At 49.7% G+C, this 23,190-nt stretch overlaps 1 protein-coding gene across 3 annotated transcripts in view; it reads left to right on the top strand.

The window, feature by feature from the left end:
• The window catches only part of FHL3 (four and a half LIM domains 3), a 31,076-nt gene that overhangs the window by 3,050 nt on the left and 4,836 nt on the right, over positions 1–23,190 (top strand). Inside the window, exon 1 of one of the 3 annotated variants that reach the window (XM_064172395.1) lies at positions 20,437–20,458. The exons of the other annotated variants lie outside the window; for them this stretch is intronic. The gene's annotated coding sequence lies outside the window, so the exon portion shown is untranslated. Of the gene's footprint in view, positions 1–20,436; positions 20,459–23,190 lie in introns of those variants that run through there. 3 annotated transcript variants of the gene reach the window in all.

Here is a 23,190-nt window from a genome sequence, read left to right as displayed (position 1 = left end):
GTTCTGAAGTGCCAGCAGGAAAATGGAATAAAGTGATTACTTGTAGTGCTCAAGTGATTCCTAACTCCTCTCCCCAGAAAAACACTTCTGTGGTCCTCATAAGACTTTCACAGTGGCCTGCTGGGCTCCTCGTTCAGGTCTGTGGGGTTTTCACTGTCCTTGGCTTGTATGAGGTCATGCTTGAAGAGCCTTAATTGCAGCAGTCGCCTCGGGAGAGAAGCACAAGTGCCAACCTTCTTACCTCTGCCTCACCTTCTGTGTGAGAGTTTCCATAGACAAAGAAGGTGTTTATGGAAAGCTGGGGACTGGCTGGTCTGAATGAAAGCCAAACTTCTCAAACAGGCAATCAGCTTCAGAATTTCTTGTACCTGCTCAAGGAAGGAGATCCTTCCTCCTCTGGTGTTCAGTGTTCAGTACCCCTTGTTGACAGCCATTGTTCCTGGATTGCTCCTGCCCACCTTAGAGCACCCAGCTCTGTTGGTTTTGAGGGGACTTGACAGCTCTTCTGCACTCTGTGGAGCTGCTGCTGCAGCATTCCCTGTTCTGCTGACATCTGGCAGAGAGGAGGTGGCATTTCCCATGAAGGCTGATGTAGAGTTACTTAAGTTGACTGGATAGGGCTGGGTGATAGGTTGGACTGGATGATCTTGGAGGTCTCTTCCAACCTGATTGATTCTATGATTAAGAACTAGTGGGTCTTTAGCTCCAGATGGAAAGCAAAATGCTCTGTTCCGTGGAGATGGAGCTGCAGAGAAGAAAGTCCTTGGCCTTTGTTTCTTCTCTTCCTTCCGTTCTGCCCTGGTTTTGCCAGGTGTAAAATACAATTGTCAGCAGTTTACAGAGGGGGGAGTGTCAGCTTTCCTGTTGAGGAAAATATCAAGGGTCTGATTGTGAAAGGAAAGGGGAAATTGAAGAATGCCACATGGCTTCCACCTTCCTGTATTTCATCCTAGCAGAGCTGCCTCTGCTGAGTGACTCACTTTGTGTCTGTTGATTTTTTTTGCTAAATGGAGAACAGTTTTAGTAGATGATTCTGCCCTTACTCAACAGGAGCCCACAGAGGGGATGATGTTACTCTGAGTGGAATCAGAAAGATGTCTCCAGTGGGGTTAAATTAATAGTCAATTAAGAGTTATTAGAAATGTGTTAACACAGAATCCAAATGCCAATGGAATGAAAAATCCTGGAGTTGATGTTCTTGTTCTTTGTACAGTCTCACTTCGGTTTTATTTGGCCCCTGGTCATCTGACTGTTACCATTAACTCACATCTCTGCCTTCTGCTTGGTGTCCTTGCTGAGCAAGAGTTTGTTGATGGTTATGCTCAACCTGCCCAGTGCTGGATCTGTTCAAGAATATAAATTCCAGCACCAACCTGGTGGCTGATGCCAAGGACATCATCTGAAGTGCTTCCTTACTTAGTTTTGAACATCTGAGCTGTAAGCCAGAGGAATGTGCTGCATCTAACCTGGAGCTGTTAGCAGTCTCTAACGCCATAAATCCAGTGAGTGGAGAAGCCAATGCAGGTGATGGGACAGCTGGGGCCATTCTCTCTACACGAGGAGGAAAGGGACCTCTGAATAGCTCAAGGAAATGCTCAGTGTTGTTGGAATGGCTGCAGATCTGCTTCCCTAGTGCTTCCTGCAGCACATGTTACACTTGACCTTGCCAGCACTAAACGCCAATAGGAGTCAAGTCATTGTCCCCAGTGGCAGATTAAAGTGCTTGGCCATTGTTGAGAGTCCAAGATTTTCCTCTCTCGCCCTGTTTCAATGACTGCTTGGATGTGCAGCCAAAGTAAACATGAGCCAATAAAAAATGTAGAGATAAGAGATACAGGCTAGCTGTTGTAGACTCAACAGACATGCTGCAGCACAAAGATGGGTGAGTTCTGCTAGCTCCTTCTCTTTAGTTTTGAAGCTCAGTTACCTGGAAAAGAGGTGGTACAGCTCATAACTTCCTTTGTCTGTGTGTACCCTTTGAACCACAAAGGGATCTGTTAGGCTGCTGAGGGTCTTCTGCCTGCCTTGCAAGGTACAGCATGCAAGCCCTGGGCTAGCTGGAGAGCTAGAAGTGCTCTGGTAGTCCATGCAGTCCTGGAATACTTTCCTGTATCTCCCACAGTCTGTTTCCTTGGCAATAAATCCATTTTGTGTTCACTTTTTCATGTCCTCTGTACAGAGCCAGGGAAGGCTGTTGCTGTAACACTGAGATCAGGAGTCTGTTGGGGGTTGTAAGGAGGTGAGTGGCTATCAGGAGTGCCTAAATGTGTGGTAGAGGGAAGAATGAGCCTGGGAGAGGACAGGCAATCTTTGACTGTGTGCAGACAGTGTGGAGGGACAGGGGTTGGGTTGTCCCTGTACCGAGTGGTGCAGTGCTGCTGAGCTCTGTTACAGAAGTGCTGAAGTGAATAGCTGGAGAGGTGCTGTGGCTGTGTGAATCCACAGCTGGTTTAAGTGCTTGTGTGTTGCTAGCATGAGTAATCACTGTGTGTCTGAGCATGGCTGACCTGCTGAAGTCCTTTTGCAAGGGCTTGCTTTGTTTTCCTCTTCCTGAGGCCAGGGTCAGCATGCCTTTGGCTCTGGTGGCACAGTCCAGTCTTGCCCTCCAGCCTCTTTGGTGGAATGGCAAGCAGTGATCAAATGGTTAGAGAGAAGCTGAGGGCTTGAGTGTATTATGAATTAAAGGCTGCTGGGCAATAATTACCATAAATGCTGCAGACAAGTCCAGATCTAGGAACAGTTTTTCTTCTTTCATCCCAAGCCAGTCATGGCTCATGCTGACAGCGCACCTGGAAATGAGGTAACTGAATACTTTGCCCACATTGTTCAGATCTGCTGAGCCTTGGGCACAGATGCAGCCTGTGTTTGCTCTGCTCCTGGGCAACCTTTGTTCTTCTGCAGCCGGGAAGTCTTCCTGATGGAATGAGACAAGACAGGGTGCTGCTCTTCCTTTCTCAGGAAAGCTGCTCCGAAGCCACCTGTGCTCTGACTTCCCTGAGGAAGGCCCTCTCCAGATGTGGAGATCTTGCTGCTATTGAAGTATGAGGCAGAGCTGCTCCCAGTGCTGCCTGAACAAGTTATTTGGGTCAGTTGCAAGGAAGATGGCAACATGAATCAGAAGAAGAGTTGGAAGAGGAGGAAAGTCATTAGACAGCATCTCAATGTCCCCTGCCAAGGCAGGATTCTTTACTGCCAGCACAGAAAAACGCTAGGAGATCACATTCATTGTCTTCTGTGCTCTCTGTGTGCTCCTGTAGCTATGAGGAGCTGGACTGGAAGCGAAAAGCCTGCAAAGAAAAGCCTTGCCTTTATCTCTTTGCATCAGTGTTCCTATTTGCTTCTGTGTTACCTCATCCCTCTGAAGCACAGACAGAGCAAGGTCATCTCCTTTGTCCCTCTGGAAAAAAAAAAGATGCCTCTAACTGCATTCCTTTGGGGCAAACAGATCTCCAGAAGATGGTTTTGTGGCATTTCTGTGGCAACTGCTGGCTGGTGGAGCACTGCCTGAGGTCTCTGGGGTGACTTCCCAGCAGGTGGGCAGAGCCTGGTGCACAGCAGCTGCACCACCAAGCTCTGGGCTGCCCAGGAGTCAAAGGCAGCCACAGCCTGGGTGTGCTGGGTCGGGGGCTGTGCCAGAGGGATGTCAGTGATGGTGGGGAGTCTTTGAAAGCCATCCCACTGGGCAGGGCTCTGCCTGGTGCTCCGTTTCCCTCCCCAGAGGAAGCAGCCTGAGTTTCCCCATTGCTCTTGAGAGACCTGTAGGCTAAACCAAATTATTCTTACACAGCAGAACAGAGTGGGTCCAGCCTTCACTGATGGAGCAGTTTGCCAGCTTCCAGCCTCCAGGTCCCTGGTCCCTTAGAGCTTTCCAGCGTTATTTCTTGGGTCGGTTTCCCAGAAAGATCCTCTTGGATAGATTCTGTTGGCAATACTCTGGCTCATTACAGCCCATTTTATTTTTCCAAGAGCCAGCTCTTGTTAGCTTCGTTCTCACAGTATTGTTTTCTTTCTAGAAGAAGCTTTTGCTGGCTCTCCTACACTATCACATGGGAATTGCTTACTAGCTTAGTTTTATTTTCTCTTGTTTTGACCCAAAGCTGCGCTTTGCTCCCCTCTGTAACGCTGCCAGCATCATTTCCAGTCTCTCCTAAGCATATGTTTTGCAAGAATAGCTAAACTCTTGGCTCCAAATAGTTGCCTTACAAAGAGATTAGTATCTTTTAACGAAGGCATTGAGAAGCAGAGAGTGAGAAGGAAAGCAGTATCTGGAGAATGTGTAAGACCATCCTGACCTTTCCCAAAGGCCTCAGCCTAGAGTTCAGTGCTCAGCTATCAGATGGCAGAAATCAGGAGGGACTCCAGTTTGCACAGTCCCTCTGCCCCTTCACCGTGTGCTGGAAATGTGCTCTGCACATTGTTGCCATCTGGGCTTGACTGTACTATTCTTATAACCTCCAGGGAGCCTTCTCCAGCAGAGCTCATCGCTGATGGAAGTCCTCTCTGGCTGACCTTGCACTGAGGCTAGTATTAGCAGCATGGAGTTTTGAGATTTGACAGCAGCATTCTTCTTAGGAAGAAAACTGGCTTGGGAAATGTTTTGTCCTGGCTGGGAAAGAAGGTCAGCCACTTGCCAGCCACGTTCTGCAGGTATCCAGCTGGGTGTGCTAGTTTGAGCCTAGCTGGGATATTTTAGTGAGAGGAATTAGGTTATAGGCTGTGAAAAGGAAAGAGTGGTGATGTCTACTGCACTCATAGGCTTGCTAAGATGGATAAAACAGGATCATGAATATAGATAACAGAGTTGCTCTCTGGCTGCCTCTGTTCTCTCTCTAACCTGCTGTCTGTGTAATCCTTCTGCTTCCTAACCTCCCTGGCCAATTCTCCAAACTCACCTTGAATATAAGGCAAAGTCTGGGATAAGGTGGAGGGTGAAAAGGAGGTGGAAGGGTGGTTGGGAGCCCCTCCTGGGGACTCGGTTTCTGGGAGGGCTGCTGTGTGTCTGTATTACTTTTTAACCTGCATATTTCTGTCTATAGCTGCATAGATTGTAAATAGCTGCTTGTCTGTTGTGCTCAGCTGTAAAGATAAAGCTTCATTCTAATTTCCAGCTCAGTTGAGTCTAGTCTGGGTGATTTTTCTTAAGAGTAGGGGGGCAGGTAACACCCAAACCATCACACTGGGTGTGTGGTATTGAACTAGAGAATGAGCAGCTCCAGGTGGTTAATGTTTTCAAAACTTGAGGAGAAAGTGCTGCAGGAATGCAAGGGCCTCGGAAAACCAACTGAAAAAATGCTTTGCTTTAGAGGACAGAACTGCATGTAGAGCTGGGGAAGTTGCATGAGACCATTCAGCTGAGCAAGCATGGTAGGAATGTGCCCCAAATTTTCTGATCTAAAGAAGCTCCTCCTTCATTTGCATCAGTGCATGTCTGGGAGGCAGCATCTCAGCTGCAGAAACCAAGATTGGTGGTTAGAGAATTGGCATCTTTGGCAGTGAAATCTTTCTCCTAATCAGCAGGTTGCTCAATTTGGGTTGCAGATGAGTTGGGTTTCATCAGCTGCTGCAGTGTGCTGGTGAAGTTCCTGCATTGCTCTTTTAAGGATTTATATATGCAGGGGCAAAAGTAGATCCAGAAGACCTGCAGATACCATGGAGATGCTTTCCTGCTGTTATGTGCTCTGTACATCCTCTATGCTATTCCAAGGTTTTTACCTTTGCTTGCATGAGTGACCCTGAAGTTGTGGTCTTCTGTTTTGCTCATTCTTTTTTAGGCCAGACAGCTGGCATGTGTTGAACCTGGAGCTGAGGCTTGGAGTCCCAGGGAGGTTCAACAGTCTGCTTTTCAGAGGAGCTGAGCTGGCTTTGCCTGAATCAAAAGAACGAGCAGGAGCTCAGCATCCCTGGAGCTGAAAGGCCAAGAAAGAGGTTGACAAAAACAACCCCCCAGACTGCTCCCAGCCTCTGTTCTGAGGCTTGGGTTTGCAGTGTTTCAGGTCCCAGGATCACTCCTTGGAAGCAGGGAGTCTGTGCTGCTGCTCACACTCAGCATCTTGCAGTGGGTGCACACAGCCTCCTCCTCACTTCTCACACTGCTCCATCCTCCTGACGCTTTTATGTCAGACTGCTGAACCTGTGGCACCCAATTGTCTTCTGCTCTCTCCTGCCTGTCCCACAGCATCCTCAGAGAAAAGTCTCCCTTTTTCCTTGGCCTTTTTCAGTCTCCAGCATGCACCCACTGGAGCTCGCTCGAGGCTACTTTTGATGCAGACTCCCAAGGCAGTTCCTGTGAGGGTCCCAGAGGCTCCTCTCCAGGTCTGTCCTGCAGCTCTGTGCCTTTGTTTCCCAGGCTGAGGACTCCAGCCTCCACTCAGCCAGCCAGCCCTGGCTCAGCCATGCTCTAGAGAAATCTTAGTGGAGAGTTAGACCTGGCAGATGGAAGCTGTTACCTCATTCCACAAAAATGCTTTGTTATTGAGAAAATGGAAACTGTCTGAGGTTTGGGAGCTGAATAGAGTCATTGGTGTCTGTTTTAACCGCAGTTTGGTGGTGACTGCTGAAAGTTCCCCTCTGGAGCATTCCCTTTTCCTACACCCATAATCTTCAAGAGCTGCAGTGATTTAACTCCTTAGCTGAGCAAAGGCTGAATTCTGTTGCATACTCCACAGAAACTGTGCTGAAACCTCAGCATCTTCCAGAGAAAGGAAAATGGCTATCCAGTAAATAACCCTTTCCAAACTGCTAGCCAAAAAAAGGGATCCCTATGGGTACTAAACCAAATCCAACTCTTTAATATAATCTCAGCTGTGCCTCTTGTTTACTTGATTTTTAAAAGCTGTATTGAGGTTATGCAGGAACTTCTTGCAGAGAAAGGGCAGGCTTGGAGGCTTGTGTGTTGTAATCCTTCAGCACAAGTATCTGAATCCAAGCTCTGCAGAGACATTTCAGCAGTTGTTTTTACAAGTCAGTTTCAGCACTGGGGATTTGGGGAGCATGGGGGACAGAATGAAGATGGGAATTGAACCCACAAGTTTGGTTTCATATTGCTGTGAATAATGACTCTGCTTAGTGCAGAAGAGTATTAACTACATGCAAGACTTGTTTTACTTAACAGATAATCATAGAGTCAGGAAGGTTGGGAGAGACCTCCAAGCTCAGCCAGTCCAACCTAGCACCCAGCTCTATCCAGTCAACCAGACCATGGCACTAAGTGCCCCAGCCAGGCTTTTCTTGAACACCTCCAGCCACTCTTCCTCCTGAGGTGATCCATGATTTGAGTCAGTGTTTACAAAACTGTTTGCAGTTCAACACAGAACACATTAAAAAGTCTTTAAAATGTTATGAAGTATCTAACATATAGAATCAACCAGGTTGGAAGAGACCTCCAAGCTCAGCCAGTCCAACCTAGCACCCACTCCTGTCCAATCAACCAGACCATGGCCCTAAGTGCCCCAGCCAGGCTTGGCTTCAACACCTCCAGCCACAGCAACTCCACCACCTCCCTGGGCAGCCCATTCCAATGCCAATCACTCTCTCTGACAACAACTTCCTAACAACATCCAGCCTAGACCTCCCCTGGCACTGCTTGAGACTGTGTCCCCCTGTTCTGTTGCTGTTTGCCTGGCAGAAGAGACCAACCTCACCTAGCTACAACCTCCCTTGTAGAGAGCAATGAGGTCCCTCCTGAGCCTCCTCTTCTCCAGGCTGCACACCCCCAGCTCCCTCAGCCTCATCATATACCCCTCAGATATCGGTGTGCATTTGTGAAGCCAGCATCTGATACCTCCTGCTAAGAGCATTGCTTACAGATTATTCACCAAGTGCCTTAATAGAGCTGGAAGCAGCAGTGAGAGCTTTCTGTAAATAAAAGGAGCACTGTTTATGTATTTTTGATTTTAAACTAATGAATCTTAGCAGACCAACTGAATGTCTTCCAGAAACCTAGAACAGGGGAACCACGAGACAGTAAATACTTAATTATTCCCCCCAGACTATAAACAGGACCTTGGTTCTTTTGACTTTGTTTACCCAAATTGCAAGTGTTCACTTCAATTAATTAATGAAGTTCTTATCTTGTTGTCTGGGCAGAAAGGGGTCGACTCAGCATCCTCACCAGTTTTCTTTAACTATCAGAGTGAGTTTCAGTAACAGCAGTTTGGTTAACTGGAGAAATAATCTCAGCTGTTTCGGGCAGAATTCAACATCAACTAAAAAGCTGCAAGGAACTGTTCCTGTTCTACCTCCCTGCTCTCTGTGGGCTTACAATATAGCCATAAAAATCATTTCCAGACTGAGCTCTGCCTCCTGAGCTCTTGAGGAGGGTTTGGGTTTGTTTTTTAATATAAAATGCAATGTAAAGATAATTAAATAATGAAAAATAGTTTTTAAGTTGCATCTTGCCAGTTCAGAGCCATTCTGGGCAGACATAGTTACTACAACTGTAAACCCACATTATTTCTTGAATGATTCAAGCCCACAGGATTTTCCCTGTGTGAGGTTATCTCAGAGGGCTTCTGTTGTCATTCAGATCTGTGTGGCTGCAGGTGGTGATGTCCTCAGCGTGCAAACTAACTCAGTCCTGCTGGAGAAAGTGGCTGGGGTTTGAGGCTCTTCTGAAGAGAAAGCAGTTGAATAATAATATCAGCTGTCTGTCTGGAAGGCCTAACTTCAGCATGGTTGAAGACAAAATTTCCTCTCTGAAGTCCACATCTGATAGCAGTGTCCCTGGTTGTTACTCTAGGATGGGAATCACAGAATCAAGCAGGTTGGAAGAGAGCTCCAAGCTCAGCCAGTCCAACCTAGCACCCAGCCCTGCCCAACCAACCAGACCATGGCACTAAGTGCCCCAGCCAGGCTTGGCTTCAACACCTCCAGCCACACAGACTCCACCACCTCCCTGGGCAGCCCATTCCAATGCCAATCACTCTCTCTGACAACAACTTCCTCCTCACATCCAGCCTAGACCTCCCCTGGCACAACTTGAGACTGTGTCCCCTTGTTCTGTTGCTGGTTGCCTGGGAGAAGAGACAGGAGAAAGAACAGCAATAAGAAATTAGATTCTGAGCTGTTTTGGAGTGCAGGGAGTGCTTCTCTCAGCATCAGGAGCCCACATTCCAGCCTAAACTGCTGACTTGTGCCAGGCTTTTGACCTCACCTCGGCATTCCACTACCCTCATTTAAGGGAAATGTGGCTTTTCCTCTTCTGAAGGGCTAACACAGTTTGAAGTGGTGCATAACTCCCGGTGCTGCATTGCTCCAGTGCCTTCTTCCAGCTCAGGCTGCTCGCTTTTAAAGCTCCAAGTTTGACTAGCAGGAACAGGCATGGTGAAAGATCTGGAGTCTGGATTAACTGTACTTTGTAACTGCACAGTTCTGCCTGTCACAGAATGGTTTGGCATGGAAGAGACCTTAAAGATCATGTCCTTCTCTTCCTTCTCTTATTTCCTTTTCCCCCAGCTCACAAAGAGTTCAGTTCGTGGAATCTGTTTGGACAGAGGTCTCCAAGATGCATTAGTAGGTGTCATGGATTCCAGGCTGATGAGTGCAGGTGCTACATCTCAGAAGGAGGAAGATGGACAGAGTCTTGGATCTTGATTCCATTTTTAGTTCTGCCAGGCTTGCCTTCTGCCAAAACCCTCTGAGGTGCAAATCCCAGGGGGGAGATAATATAACTCCCTGTCCTGCAGGTATTCTAAGGGTAAATTATGTTTTTGCTGGTGACAGCTGGTAGGGAATTGAGGAAGCAATAATCCTCTGAGAGGTCAGAGCTGTAGAAACTGAACTGCTACATTTATGGTCTGGCCCTGGATCATCATATATATATTGGTGTTGCTTGCAGAAGGGAGTCAGGGAGCTAAACTGCTGTCCAAGTGAAAACAAAAATCTTTACTTTAGTCCTTAAACCTGGATTATTCTCATCTGCCTCTTCTCTCAGTGCATGGAAACTGTCAGTGTTTAAAGCATTTCAGTGGCTGCCTTTGACTTCAGATCAAGAAAACTGCTGTAATGCCTAAGCCAGAGAGTTCTGGAATATGTAGAGTAATAATGGTGCTTGCAAAAGTGTCATTAATAGCAAAAACACAGAGTGTGCTGCATGTAACACAGCCAAGAGAAGTTTTATTTCTACTATTTCTCAACCTTATGCAAACATGGTGTAACTCATGAGAAGATTAAATCTGGCCCATTGTGCTTGTAAGGAAGCCTGGGATGTGTTGCTTTTGGAGAGCCTGGAGAGCTGCGTGGAAAATCACAAAGGCACTTCAGGTGGGTGAAGGTGTCAGACCATAAGCACAGGCTGTGTCATGCTTCATGCTCTGTGAAGCAGTGACTCGACTGAGGAGTGATGAAATAAATGCTTCAAGGTCCTCGAGAGCTTTGGGGGTTTAGTTTTAGGAGAAGAGAGAGAGCAGAACATGAGTGGAAGAGGGCAATGAAGAGAGTCTGGGTAGCTGGGCCCCAAGCAGAACATGCATTCTGAATAACACTGTCCCTTTCCAATGGAAATCAGCGAGCTCTGCTGCTCACCTCATTAGCTCCTCTCTTGCTAAGTCAGGCTAATAATGATGTTCATTAGCTGTTGAGAGTTTTGCTTGTTCTCTTTTCTTTTTTCTTCCTCTTTGTTGTTTTTTTTCTATCCTTTCATCGTGACACTGAGGAATAGGAGTGCAATACATCTGTGCCAAACTGGGACTCTTAGGTCTCCTGTAAGTTCAGAGTTCGCTAACTTGAATTGTAAGCATCCAATTTCCAGTCACAAGTAATGACATTTAAACCTCTGTAGGAAATGCAATCCCCCTGCTGATGTCACCCTCTGGTTTATGATGTGACTGCTTTTGTTCCTGGGCAAGCAGTGTGTGTTTTGCTGGGGAAGTGGTGATTTACTGGTGACACCTCTGGCTGGTCGCACCTGCTGTGACCGCGGCTGCAGCGCAAGGCACTGGCAGAATCGCCCCCACCTGCTGTGCTGCTCCCCTCAAGGCTCTTGGGCTCTGCAGCTCTGCCTGGGCCACCCCATCCAGCAATGCAAGGTAACAGAGAACTGCTCTGAGTTGGTATTTCCAGGGGGTTGCCACTTTGGGACAAACTGCTTGTAAATAGGGCATTTTTGTTCTGGTCAGTTAGGAGAACAGAGGGAGGGTCTTGGGGGGGGGGGGGGGGGGGGGGCTGGTGTCTTGCTGCAGTGAAGCCCACGATCTTGGAACTGCCTGAGCATGAAAACAGCTTTGGAAAGTCTTTTCACCTATGACAGAGAGCAGGTTGATGTTGCTTCCTCCAGTAAATGAGTGAGGAGCATCTTCTCAGCAGCAAAGAAACAGGGCACAGCTTCCGATCTGCTGCTTCAGGGGCTGGAACATCAACTCTTCTTGGTCTTTACCTGAATGTTGTCATGGGAGGAGCTGTTCTTAGCTAAAATTCTGACCTTCTGATCCCTTTATCGTCTGCAAAGTCTGTTTCATGTAAATTTGGGTGGAAATCTCCAATTTGAATGTGAGGATGAGATTCTGTAAAGGAGCCACAGACCTGGACCAGGAGCTCTGTGATACTGCCGTTCCTCTGCTCATGTGAGGCTTGTGTGTGTTTGGTTTGGGGATTTTTTTTTCTGTAAAGGAGCAATTTTCCTTCTCTTCATGAATTTCTGGACACAACCAGCACACGTGTGTCACTGTGCTGCCTGCCAGCAGCAGTGCTCTGTGCTCCCCGGGCTGACATCCTGCCAGCGCTCTGAGCCCTGCCCTGGAGATGGGCACATCCCCCGGGCAGGGGCATAGACCTGAGAACTGGATGTGTAGCTGTGGGGTAAAAAGGCATTCACAGCTTTTTGTGAGCATCCATACCCCTTAAAATAGCTGCTCCCAGGCCAGTTTTCCCTCTCATGGGCACCAACAACGACCTTTGATGTTGGACTGGGTCAGTGCAGCACAGCAGAGGCTGGAGGGCAGTGGTGCCCTTTAGTGCCTGCAAGGAGCTCTTAGAGGCTTTATGTAAAATATGTGACGGTGACAACTGAGGGCTTCTGCTACCTAAAATGTGCAGTTCTTCAAAGTAATTGTACAGGTGCTGATCAGGAATGCTTTAAGGAGGAGACTGATTTGAAGACAAGTAGCTCTGCAGAGAAGTAAATGGCAGCTGATGACCAGATCACCTAGCAGAGAAGTCTTCAGCTGCTGGAGGAGGAAGCTTGTTTCTCTTCGACGTTGGTGTGACAGTGGCTAAAGAAGAGCTTAAATCTTCTTTGGGCTTCCTCTCTGTGAGCTGTCCCCGTTGTGTACTTTCTTGGGCTCTTGGCAGAGTGCTGCCTCTTTCAGGAGGGCTGCAGCTGGCACACACAGCATCTCCCAGGCAACAAATGATAGTAACCTGAGACAATTTGTCTGTGCCAGGGTTCAGTCCTTCCCCAGATTTAGAAGCTGCTCACATGGTGCGGGCTGCAGAGCTGTCATGGCCTTTTCTTGCAAGAGACACCAGCAGCTGTGCCAAGTCCTTCAGATGGAGACCGTCCTAATTCTCCTGCAAACAGCCCACAGGTAGTGATGGGGATGGTGGAGGGAGGCTGGTGTGTGGCACACAAGTGTCATCATAGCATCTCCTTGTCACCTTACTGGCTTTCTCTTCACTCTGCTGATTTTTGCATGCAGGTGGAGAGCCCCAAAAGGCACAGAAGGTTATGCAGGCACAAAAGGCAGTGCAGGTTACCTTTCATAGCCTGTGTACCTGCTTGCATGCAAGAAGCCAGCTACAAATACTCATGTTTGGAAAATAATTGAGAAAAGGGAGCATTTTTACCAAATTTGGTGAGAAAATTCACTTTGCCTTTTATGTAGCAGGCATGCATTAAATAAAACATGTCTGCTTTAAATCTTTTCCTGCTACTGTGAGTCAAAGTTGTTTTGTTTATTCAAGAAAAAGAAACAAAACTGAAGTTGAGCAGAGCCTTAATCAGTAAAAGAGCTGCCAGGCTTTCTGGAGAAAAGAGTTGTTGAGGGATAGGGTTCAGACCAGGCAGGTTTGCCTTTCAGCAGATGAGCACAAAGCATCTGCCCTGTGCCTGCAGCCATCCTGCAGCCTGTCCATGTGCTCAGCAGCGTTCAGAGGAAAGCTGGAGCAGCCCCTTGGTCACCTTCATGGGCAAAACACAAGCACCCTTCCTTCAGGGACTGCAAACAGCTTTGTAAACACTGACTCAAGTCATGGATCACCTCAGGAAGAAGAGTGGCTGGAGGTGTTCAGGAAAAGACTGGATGAGGCACTTAGTGCCATGGTCTAGTTGATTGAATAGGGCTGGGTGCTAGGTTGGACTGGATGAGCTTGGAGGTCTCTTCCAGCCTGGTTGACTCTGTGATTCTATGATCCTCAGTTTAAACAGCTGCCTCTAAAGGAAAGAAAAGTGAAAACTGTAGTGTGAGGTTAGAATTGTAAAAGAACTTTGGGGAAATAGAGCAGAATTCCATCATTTTGCAGTGCTCTCTGCACTGAGATGCACAGACCCCAAGAGCAGCTGGGTTGTTTTTTCTGCATCTAGGCTGTGATGTCTGTTTGAATTGCAAGATTCCTGTGTGCTGAGCAGATCTAAGATGAAGGTAGATTGGCCTCAGTGTGCAGTTAGTCATTTCCTGTCATGCTTTCACGTTTGAATTTGAGTGTGCTGGATATGACCTTTATTTCATGGGGCAAAGGGATTTTGAAGTGCCGTTGCCAGAGCTCTGGGTTTGTGCAGCTGTTTAAGCAGTTAAGCATTTATATGGCTTTGGGCATGTATCAATTTAGTCCAAAATTAAACTTTCTTAGCTAAATTATAATCCTCAGAACATGCTTAGTGTTTGGTACTCCCTTTCTCTTTCTGCAATAGCCAGGACATTATAAAGGCTCTCGCTGGGTTTCTGCATTTGGAAGCTTTGTGAGAGTTCTGCCTTGAGTGTGGGGGATGGATGCATTTTCCTATGGGATCTGTGGGGTTGTATCTTTGTTTCTAGAGAACACTGACTTCATGAAGAGGCCCTGCACCTGGTGTGAGGTTGTGATTGCAGAGGTGTGTGGTGTTGAGAGGCTGTAGTACACAGAACAGCAACAGGCGAGTAGCAGTGTGCAGTTACCTACCTTACCTACCAGTGTGGTTTCATGTACATTTAGATACTCTCTGTCTTTCCTGACAAAACCTTATCCAGTTATGATCCCTTTCCACCACCTTTTCTTGTCCATCACCTCCTAATGACATGAGTAAAGAAGGTTCACAGATAAACTATATCCCTTCTCAGCAACAGGCATTTCACTGCCCAGATTAGCTTCTGCCTAGACCTGGTGTGAAACCTGGGGCCTGGAGGCCAGCCCCAGCCACTGCCCATGAATAGGTTTTATATGGTTGGTGACTATCTTTAGGGTTTGTTTTGTGTTCTTGAATTACTGCTTGTTGCCAGCAGGGTGATGGTTCAGTGTGTCTGAAGGGCCTGTTCAGCCCTGCACAAGCAATGGAGTTCCTCATTCTTGCCCAATTTGCTAGCTAAAGGAGGAAAACTAAAGGATCCTGTGAATTTGGCATTGGCAGACTCTTCTTGCACCTGCTTGCTGCTGGCATCTTTGCCCAGGCTGTCAAGGCTGAGACAGCAGAAACAACTGGGAGTCGTGTCCTGGTGTTGGTGCAGTGTGAGCTGGTGGTGCTGGAAGTGCTGCTGCTGGGCTGCTGTTAGGGCACTGGCTGGCACCAAGGAGGAGAGCCTGAGGGCTGGGTGTCCTTGCTGTCACTGGCCGCACTTACTGCACTCTGGTGTTTTTGGCATCACTGTTACCATAATGGAGGGGGAGCACATCCTTTTCTCTTAAACAGAGCCACAGAATGGTTTGGCTTGGAAGGGTCATCCCAAGGTCATCTAGTCCAGCCCCCTCTGCAGTCAGCAGGGATATCCTCAACTGGATCAAGTTGCCCAGAGCCCTGTTGAGCCTCACCTTGAATATCTCTAGGGATGGGGCCTCAACCACCTCCCCAGGCAACCTGTTCCAGTGTTCCACTACCCTCATGGTGCAGAACTTGTTCCTAACATCCTATCTAAATCTTGTCTACTTTGAAGCCATTGCCCCTCATTCTCTCACTAGTGCTAGAGAGGAGAAAGGAGCAGGAGTTCAGAAGGCAATTGCACGCCTGTGACTTGCTCTAAGAACTGATTGAGTGCACATTTCCTTGGCCTGTGCTTCCTACTCTTCTGGTCACACTGAAGCTCCTGCGATCAGTCACACTCCCTGAAACCTGCCTTCAGCATCGTTCTTCCTATTATGGTCACCCTGGCCATGTCTGCAGCTGCTGCCCTACAGCCACTCACCAGCCTCAGCAGTGGACTTGGTGCAGGCTGCTGCTGCCAGCGGGCTCCTGCTCGGTCAGTGTTGCCCATAGCAGGGGAAGGTACCTGTGATGTGCAGCTTGGGCCAGGTTGTCTCTTTTCTTTTTCTCCCAAGCCTCTTCAAAACTGACCAGATTAATTTGTAGGGCCATTTTAAGCCATAGGTTTCTTAACCACTTGGTAAAAGGGATTTCATTTGCCTGAGGAGAAGTTTCTGATGTGTTCATCTTAGTCCTGTACTCTTGAACTTCTTCCTTAAGTGCCTGTCTGGGTCATGACAAGTCCAAACTGCCCAAGTGTTTCCAATTCCTGACTTCCTCTTGAGTGCCCAGAATTTGCTTACTTGGTATACATTTTAAGTAAGATTAACAGCTGAGTTCTTGAGCAAATATCCAGTTTTAATGTCAGCAGAATGACACAAGCTGCTTGTTCTGAATGTGTCCCAACAGCTCGGCTGCTGTTAGCTGCACCCTTGGTCCAAACAGCCCTCTGAAGAGGGAGGATTTTGTTCAGAACATGAAATAGTTAATTAACTTTTTCAGGTGTTTGGTAATAAATTTGTCACTGAAATAGTTTCCTCTTTTTTTTTCATCTTTTATTCTTTGGGGAGGGTTTTTATGGTTTCACAGTGGGGACTCCTTAGCTTCTCTCTCAGCTCTTAGTAGAATGAATTTTCCCTAGAGTGAGTCCAGAGCAAGGACTGAATTGTCAGTTGCCTCTCTCCTTGTCAGCCAGCACTCTGCTGTCCCTCTGTTGGGGTTCTGGAAGGTGGATGGACACAGTAAAGATGGACACCCACAAGGAGCTCATCATTTCTCACTGGTGGTGTTTGAATAGATCTTCTGTTTCTCTTCCTCCAAACCACGTCTCTTCTGTGTGCATGCTTCAACTCACAGCTGGATTCAGGGAACCCACTTACACAGGAGGGATGTGGAGAAGAAAGAGATGGAAGCAGCAAAACCTAAACACAAGGCAAGGTCTTGGCCACTAGAATTGAGAATCTGAGCCTCAGATGGGCAAACCCTCCTGGTTTTCCACTGTAGCATGGAAAATTGGATTCCCTTGCAACTGCAGCCTCATTAAACAGAGACTCTTTCTTTATAGGGTAGAGAAGAGACAAATGTCCCAGGGTGCACAAATACTGGCGCAGAGCTTTGTCCTGTTACCTTGTATGGGGATGCTGCCCCGTCAGAGATGTCTTACCAGCAGCAGGTTTCCTTTCACACAGGAAAAGTTTTGCTTTATTTTTCCTTATCTTCCCAGAAAGAATGGGGAATGCAATACTAAATGAGAAAGGTCTATGAACTCCTTGGTGTTTTGAAACCAGAGCAGAGTTTGGGGAGTTCCTTAGGACGCTGAACTTCCTGGCAGCTCCAGGTCCCAGTGCATAGGCACCACGGCTCATGGCCAAGGGGGTCAAGGTTTCTTGTAGACCCAGCCACGTCTGCTGGGGGAGGCTGTAAGCACAGCAAGGTCAAAAGTCTTTCCATGTGCAGATAGCTGCATCTGTGTGTGGTCTCCTTAAGGTTTATTGGTCTTCCTGAGAGACCTGGCCAGTCACTCATGGTAATTCAAAACTTTAAAGAATCATTGCTGCCTTCCAGACCTGATGCCTGGTCAGGTACTTAGACCAGGCATCAGTAGGCATTTTCTACCCAGAATCAGCACTGCTGGTGTTACAAGAAATTGTGAAAGTTAGCCTGACCTCCTGGAAATGCATCCCATCACCTCCTCCCATGGAATACTGCTGATAGAGAAAACAAATATTGCCAGACATATTGTGCCCTGCCACTATTGCAGGCAGTGATAAAGATGCTTCCTGTCCCCTCCCGTGTCAGCCTGTCGTGTGGGGCAAAGGCCAGCTCTTGCTGCACTGACTGCTGAGCTTTGTCTCCAGTAGGTCTTCAGTGTTCTCACTGTGCTTGCAGCCTCACTCTTCAGCTTCTCCCCTCTGAGGGAATCTGGTTTTGGGTAGGATGGGGCTGGAACCCTCTTGCTCCGTGCAGGCAGTGCTATGGGTGAGAGCAATGCTCAGCCTTGGTGAGTCCTTGCCTCTGCCCATGCTGCCAGGACTTTGTGTGAGGCTGGCAGGGTGGCAGTGCCCTGCATTGTGCCTGGTCCCCATTGCTCACCTTGGTCTGGCCATGATGCCTCTGTCACAGTTCTCCAGACAGTGCAAAACCTTCTGCAGGGCTACTCTGGGCAGGCTGTGTGCTGGCATCAGGTGAAATGCCCTGGGTTTAAGGGTGAGGTCAGACCTTCGTGAGACAGTCCTGCCCCTGGAACTCATCTTGGTCGGTATGCAGAGCTGTCAGGAGGAGCCTGTGTGATGTGGGCATGCATGGAGGGTACCTTGGAAATGTCTTCTGAACATCAGGAGACCCTCAATTTGTCATTCTAACACTGTGTTAAAACCAGTGCAGGTCTGCTTGTGACTTCTGAGGCGCTTTAACAGTTTCTGCCACTTCTTCCTCTCAAAGCTGTAGGCATTTCCAGGCAGCTGCCCACGCTGCTGTGGAAGGGTGACTCTGACAGCACTTATGTCCTTTTAAATGCAGGGTGTTGCCTTGCAGCTGTGCCAGCTGTTTTGCCAAATCTGTTTGCAAGAGCCCAGAGCAGCCCGTGAGTGCTCTGGGCAGGAGGTTGGTCTGCCCCATGCTCAGGCTGCAGCCTCCTGGGCACAGCTCGGCGCAGGCAGGTGCAAGTGAGCAGGTGGAGTCTGCATGGCCTTGCACTTCTGCTACCTCCACCCAGCCAACTGTCAGCACTCAACACCATCTGCAGCACCCTGCTGCTGTGCTAGTGATGGGAAGCTGTCAGGTGAGGTCCGTGGCTGTGCCAGTGGTCCCCACAAGGACTCTGCTCCTCACTGTGCCAGAGCCCCCAGCAGAGCAGCTCTTTTTGCAAGCTGTCCCCAGGCAGGCTGGGGCTGGGAGGCAGCTGGGAGGCAAGATCTGGTGGCAGGAAGTGAGTCAGTGGTGCTGCGAGCAGGCGGGTGAAGGCTTGATGCAACGCAGCCCCTCGGGGTGCTCAGAGCAAGCTGGGTCTGGCTGGGCTGCCCTGGTGGAGCACTGGGCACCTCTGGCAAGCTGCCTCCAGCCTCTCACCAAAAGGAGGATCTACTCTAACAGCAGATGCAGGACGTTGTTTGCACCGTACCAGGTCTGCAGCTGCTCTCCTGGGTTTGGGAACAGGAACGAGAGGGTACAGAGGCAGTAGCATGAGGAGGTGTGGAGGCACCTACCAGGGGAATTGGCCCCTACCCCCAGCGAGAGCCCAGGCTGGCCCCTGCTGGGCCCCAGCTGGGGTGTGCAGTGACCCTGAGTGATCTGCAAAAGCCATGTCAGGAAGTGTGGACTGAAAAAGTTCCCAGCCTCACGGAGGGGCTGGAGCTGCTCCTCAGAGCAAGCAGCTGATTTCCCTTTTAGGATCGGTGGCAGGCAAAAACAATCTCAGGCAGATTCCAGGACCCATATTGGTTCTGGAAAGCCAACAGGAACAGAAAGTGTTCTCCTCTTTTGACCTTGGAGCGTGTTGAGGACCGTCTTCCAAAGCCTTGTCCCTGGATAGTTTCATCCTTACATGGGGAGGGCTGCCCTGCCCCAGCCAGGCTGGGGCTGTCTCTTCTGCACATCTCTTTAGGTGTGAGCTGCAACTGCTTGAGCCACGCTGGGAGCACCCCAGGGAGGTGAGAATAGGCAACACCCCGACAGACAGTCAAAGGCAGGTCTGTTCCTGTGTCCTGGGAAGATTAAGTGTTTCCCTAGGAATAGCCTGGTGTGTTACTCCAGGATCACTTCGTGGAGCAGCTGGTTGTGACCTGACAACAAACAGAGTGGTGTGATGTTACAAAGGGTGATAGGTTCACCGCATACATGAGACCTCTCACTGAAGGAGTTTTGTCCTCACAGGAGCTGTCTTCTAAGGCTGTGTGCAGCAGAGAGCCTGCCCCTGGACGGCCTGGGCTGCCTCCTTTACATAATAGGTGCCTGGTTTATTGACACCAAAGTTAATGTAATAATCTCCTGGGGCTATTGCTGAGCCATCTGCTGTGTTACCGCAGACAATGCCACCGGGGTGGGATGAGGTGCCTGTTACTCTCTAATTAGAAAGTGGACTCTGTTGTGTGCCCTTGACAAATCGTTGACCTTTCTCATACGTGAAACTATTCTGAGCTCTGTTCCAGACTGATCAGATTTGCACCCCGGAGCACTTTAAATGTTGTTTGTGAGAGGAGCTCTTGTTCCCAGAGCTGTTTGTTCGTGGGCACAGGAGAGGAACTGAACTTCCTTTCTTCCATGAGCACAGCTATATCTGTCCAAGGGGAAGGGTAAGCAGCTGGCACATATATATCTGTTGTTTATTTTTGCCCTCGGACAGCCAGTGGGACAGCTGAGAGAATACCCCACGGCCAGCTCCGCTGTCCCCACCTAGGAGGGACCTGCTTCAGCAGACCTTTGTCCCCCAGGGCCCACAATGGCCATCTGGTAATGGGCAAACACAGGCTCGCCTTGCAAGTGCAACACCTTGGTTAGTATTCGAAGGCGTTGCTCACGTCGGCCCAGCACACAGCTGATGTTTGAGGGTGGTGCAGATGGCAAAGTAATGAGCACATGCTAATTAGCACAGATAGCGACTGCCTGCTGCATCTGAGCCCCATTTCGGTCTTTTGTTGAAGGCGTTTTAACGCCCCCAGCTCTTTTCTCCGTGAATGGAGAAAACTTCCAGGTTCCTCACTACAATCACAGTAAGAGCTGTGAGCTTTGGAGCTTTTGTACTGTTTCTTTTACTCTGTTTCTTCCGTCCCACTTTCGTCCTGCTCTCAGCAGCGCCGTGCCCCCAGGGGTGAAGATGCAGAGTTTGCTTTGGCTTTGACACCCTTGCCCAGCACTGCTTTGAGAGCAGAACAAAGGGAGCAAACAGCTTATCTAACACAAATAACCCTGCGCAAACTTCCTGGGCCTGCTCTTTTTTTCTGTGGACAAGGCAGTGTGGAGTCTGATCCCCACGTTCTCGGAGCAGCCTCGGCTATGTGACACTCGTGGGACCTGCTCAGCTGGCAGCCCCTGCCTTGGCAGCACAGACTCGCAGCCTGGGGAGCAGGAGCTTGGTCACACCGGGAGCGACAGACGTAGGTGGGCTTTGGGGAGAGACTGCCGAGCGCAGAGGCAAGTGTGGCATGCTGCCTTAGGGTCCTCCTTGGCACAGCTCTTTCAGAGGGGTGCTCCGTGTCCTTCACCCTGTGGTGCGTGCGGCACTGCGGGGCAGCCACTGTGGCGCTGCTGGTGCATGCCAGCCAGAGGCTTTGGCCAGCACGCAGCTAGCTGTGGGTCCTGGTGGGCTCAGGAATGCCAGCTGCTCTTGGCAGTGGCAGAGAAGGAGGGCTGGCACTGCCAGGAGCCTGGGTGGCAAGGAGCACTGGGGACTGAAAAGTCCAGTCACTCCTTTTAATCCCTGTTTCGATGATGGCGTTAGCTCGGCTGCCCCAGGGAGAGCAGGATCTGCTCTGGCCATACCGTGGTGCTGAGCTCTTGCTGTGGAGCTGGTGCTCAAACCCATAGCTCTCCTGTAGTTTGCTGCCTGGCACTAGGTCCCGTGGGTGCACATGAAGCAAGGGGACAGGACCTGCCCTTGGGGTGCAGCAGCTGCCTCGTTGGAATGGTTCAGGGCTGTGAGAGCACATCAGAGCTTGGTGGGTCTGTCCTGCCTACCCCCTGCCCCTGCAGCACAGGGAAATGCTGTCTCTGGCTTTGAGTCTGGGGGCAGCATCAGGCACAGCAGTGCTTTGGAGGCTGAGTCTGTCACTGGTAACACTCAAGGCTCCTCCATTCACGTTGCTTTTGCTTCCCTCACATTTTCTGATGTCCTTTCACCCCATCTTGCAGAGCCCACTGAGCAAACGTGGCAGCTCCCTGCTCTGGCAGTGCCAGGGCTCTCAGGGAAGGGGTGCTCATTAGAGACACACCTTGGAAAGTTCCCTTCGACAGGGCTGGGAGGAGGAGGGTTATTAGTTTAAGTTTCTTTCACTGCCAGAGAGAAAGGTCCTGAGTGGCTTCAGGGAGCAACGGCAAAGTGAGGCAGCAGAGGAGGTGGTGCTGGGTGAGAAGTAGCCAGAAGCCATGCAGGGTGCTGGGGGTGTGGGAGCTGCCACATGGCTGGTCAAGCACCTCATGGAATGCCCCAGAGGGAACAGGCACTGCAAGGGGCCAGCCCGTGCTGGAAGCAGAGTTTGGGGCATCCTAACACCCGCTGGGCTTGGTGGAGTCACAGGGCCACGTTGAGGAGCTGCTGCCAGAGACACAGCCACGCGTGCCAGCCTGCCACAGCAGAGGGCACAGGGTGGGCAGCGGTGCAGGCAGCGGCCGGGCAGCAGCTGGGTAAGGAGAGCATCATAAAAGGGACTTTGTTCCCCCGCCGCTGGTCACGTAGCCATGTGGGAACAGTGGCGTTATTCACCAGCAGCCCTATCGCACATACCAGGCTTGACGGCAGCTGGGAGCTGTGGCTTGACCAAGAATAGCCCTGGGGGAGCTGCGTGAGTCAGAGCTGTCTGGGTCGGCTTCTGCCCCGGAGGCTGCCTGCAAGCCTGAGGAGCCCTGAGGACGGAGGCTGGCGGTGAGCTCCCTGCCCCGTTCAGTGCTCAGCTGCAGACTGAGCTGTAAAAGCTCTTTCTGAAGTGGGTGAGTTGATGAGGAAAACTGCAGCGTGCAGCACTCTGCCACTGACTGCCGGGGCAACTCCATGGGCTTGTCCACACTTGATAGCAACCCGTGTTAGAGAGGGGGGGGTGTTTTGCAAGTGGAAAACTCCGTGTTTAGGAATACCCAGGTTAAAGCAAACAGATGGAAGATACTCTTGCTCTGGAGTTAGTGCTGCAGAGAAAGTTAAAGGGTTCTTGTTTGAGAGAGAGAGGCAAAGGGGCAACCCGAGATGTCTTCTTTCCTGCACTCAAAACCCCAGCACCTCCACTGCTTATAAAACCCCCACCCCTCTCCCTGAAGAGCGTTTGTAGTTGGAGCAATATGTGCAGAATTATTTGCTGGGATGTGGCTTCGTAGCCAGGCACAGCATGAGGTGCCTGATTTCTGCTTCCCTGCAGAGCAGCTGCTTTAAAGGTCTGGAGCAGTTCCAGACGTCGGAGCGCTGACAGCCCCATCAGGGAGAGCATCAGCTCACAGGCTCAGGAGGAATCTTGCCGTTGGTCCAGGGCCATGCTGGTGGCTCAGCTGGGTCTCTGAAGGACTGCCTGGCAGACAGATCTCTCTCAAGGTGGCTGGCTCTCTGCTGTGACAGTGGCTTTGCACCCACACAGCAGCTACAGAGTTCTGCTTTCAGTGCCAGGTCAAAACTTTTCATGCTAAAAATGCTCTTTTTTGGTCATCGTTTAACACTTTGCTTCCAAGCAAGGAGGCAGACAGTGAGATGCTGAACTGCACATTTCCCACAGAATCATTGAGGCTGGAAAAGAGCTCTGAGATCAAGTCCAGCCTATGACCTAACCCCACAACATCAGCTAAACCATGCTACCAAGTGCCACATCCAGTCTTTTCTTAAAGACCTCCAGGGATGGTGACTCCACCACCTCCCTGGGTAGTCCATTCCAGTGCCTAATCACCCTTTCCATGAGGAAGTGCTTCCTAATATCCAGCCTAAACCTCCCTTGGCACAGCTCCAGACCATGCCCTTTTGTCCTGTCACTGGTTGCCTGGGAGAAGAGCCCACGTCTGGGTTCTGTGAGTGGTGCCTTGAACTGTGTTATAAACCCAAAGTGAGACTTGCCCCAGGCCCTGGCTGTGTGCAGGCTTCGTTGGGAGAGTGTGCAGCCATGGAGCAGGGGCTCCAACTTGGGTCTGTGTCCTCTCCTGAC

Source organism: Pogoniulus pusillus, chromosome 37, assembly GCF_015220805.1.
Source record: "Pogoniulus pusillus isolate bPogPus1 chromosome 37, bPogPus1.pri, whole genome shotgun sequence".
NCBI lineage: Eukaryota > Metazoa > Chordata > Aves > Piciformes > Lybiidae > Pogoniulus > Pogoniulus pusillus.
The sequence above is the reverse complement of the archived record's forward strand: the minus strand, read 5'-3'. Positions and strand labels throughout refer to the sequence as shown.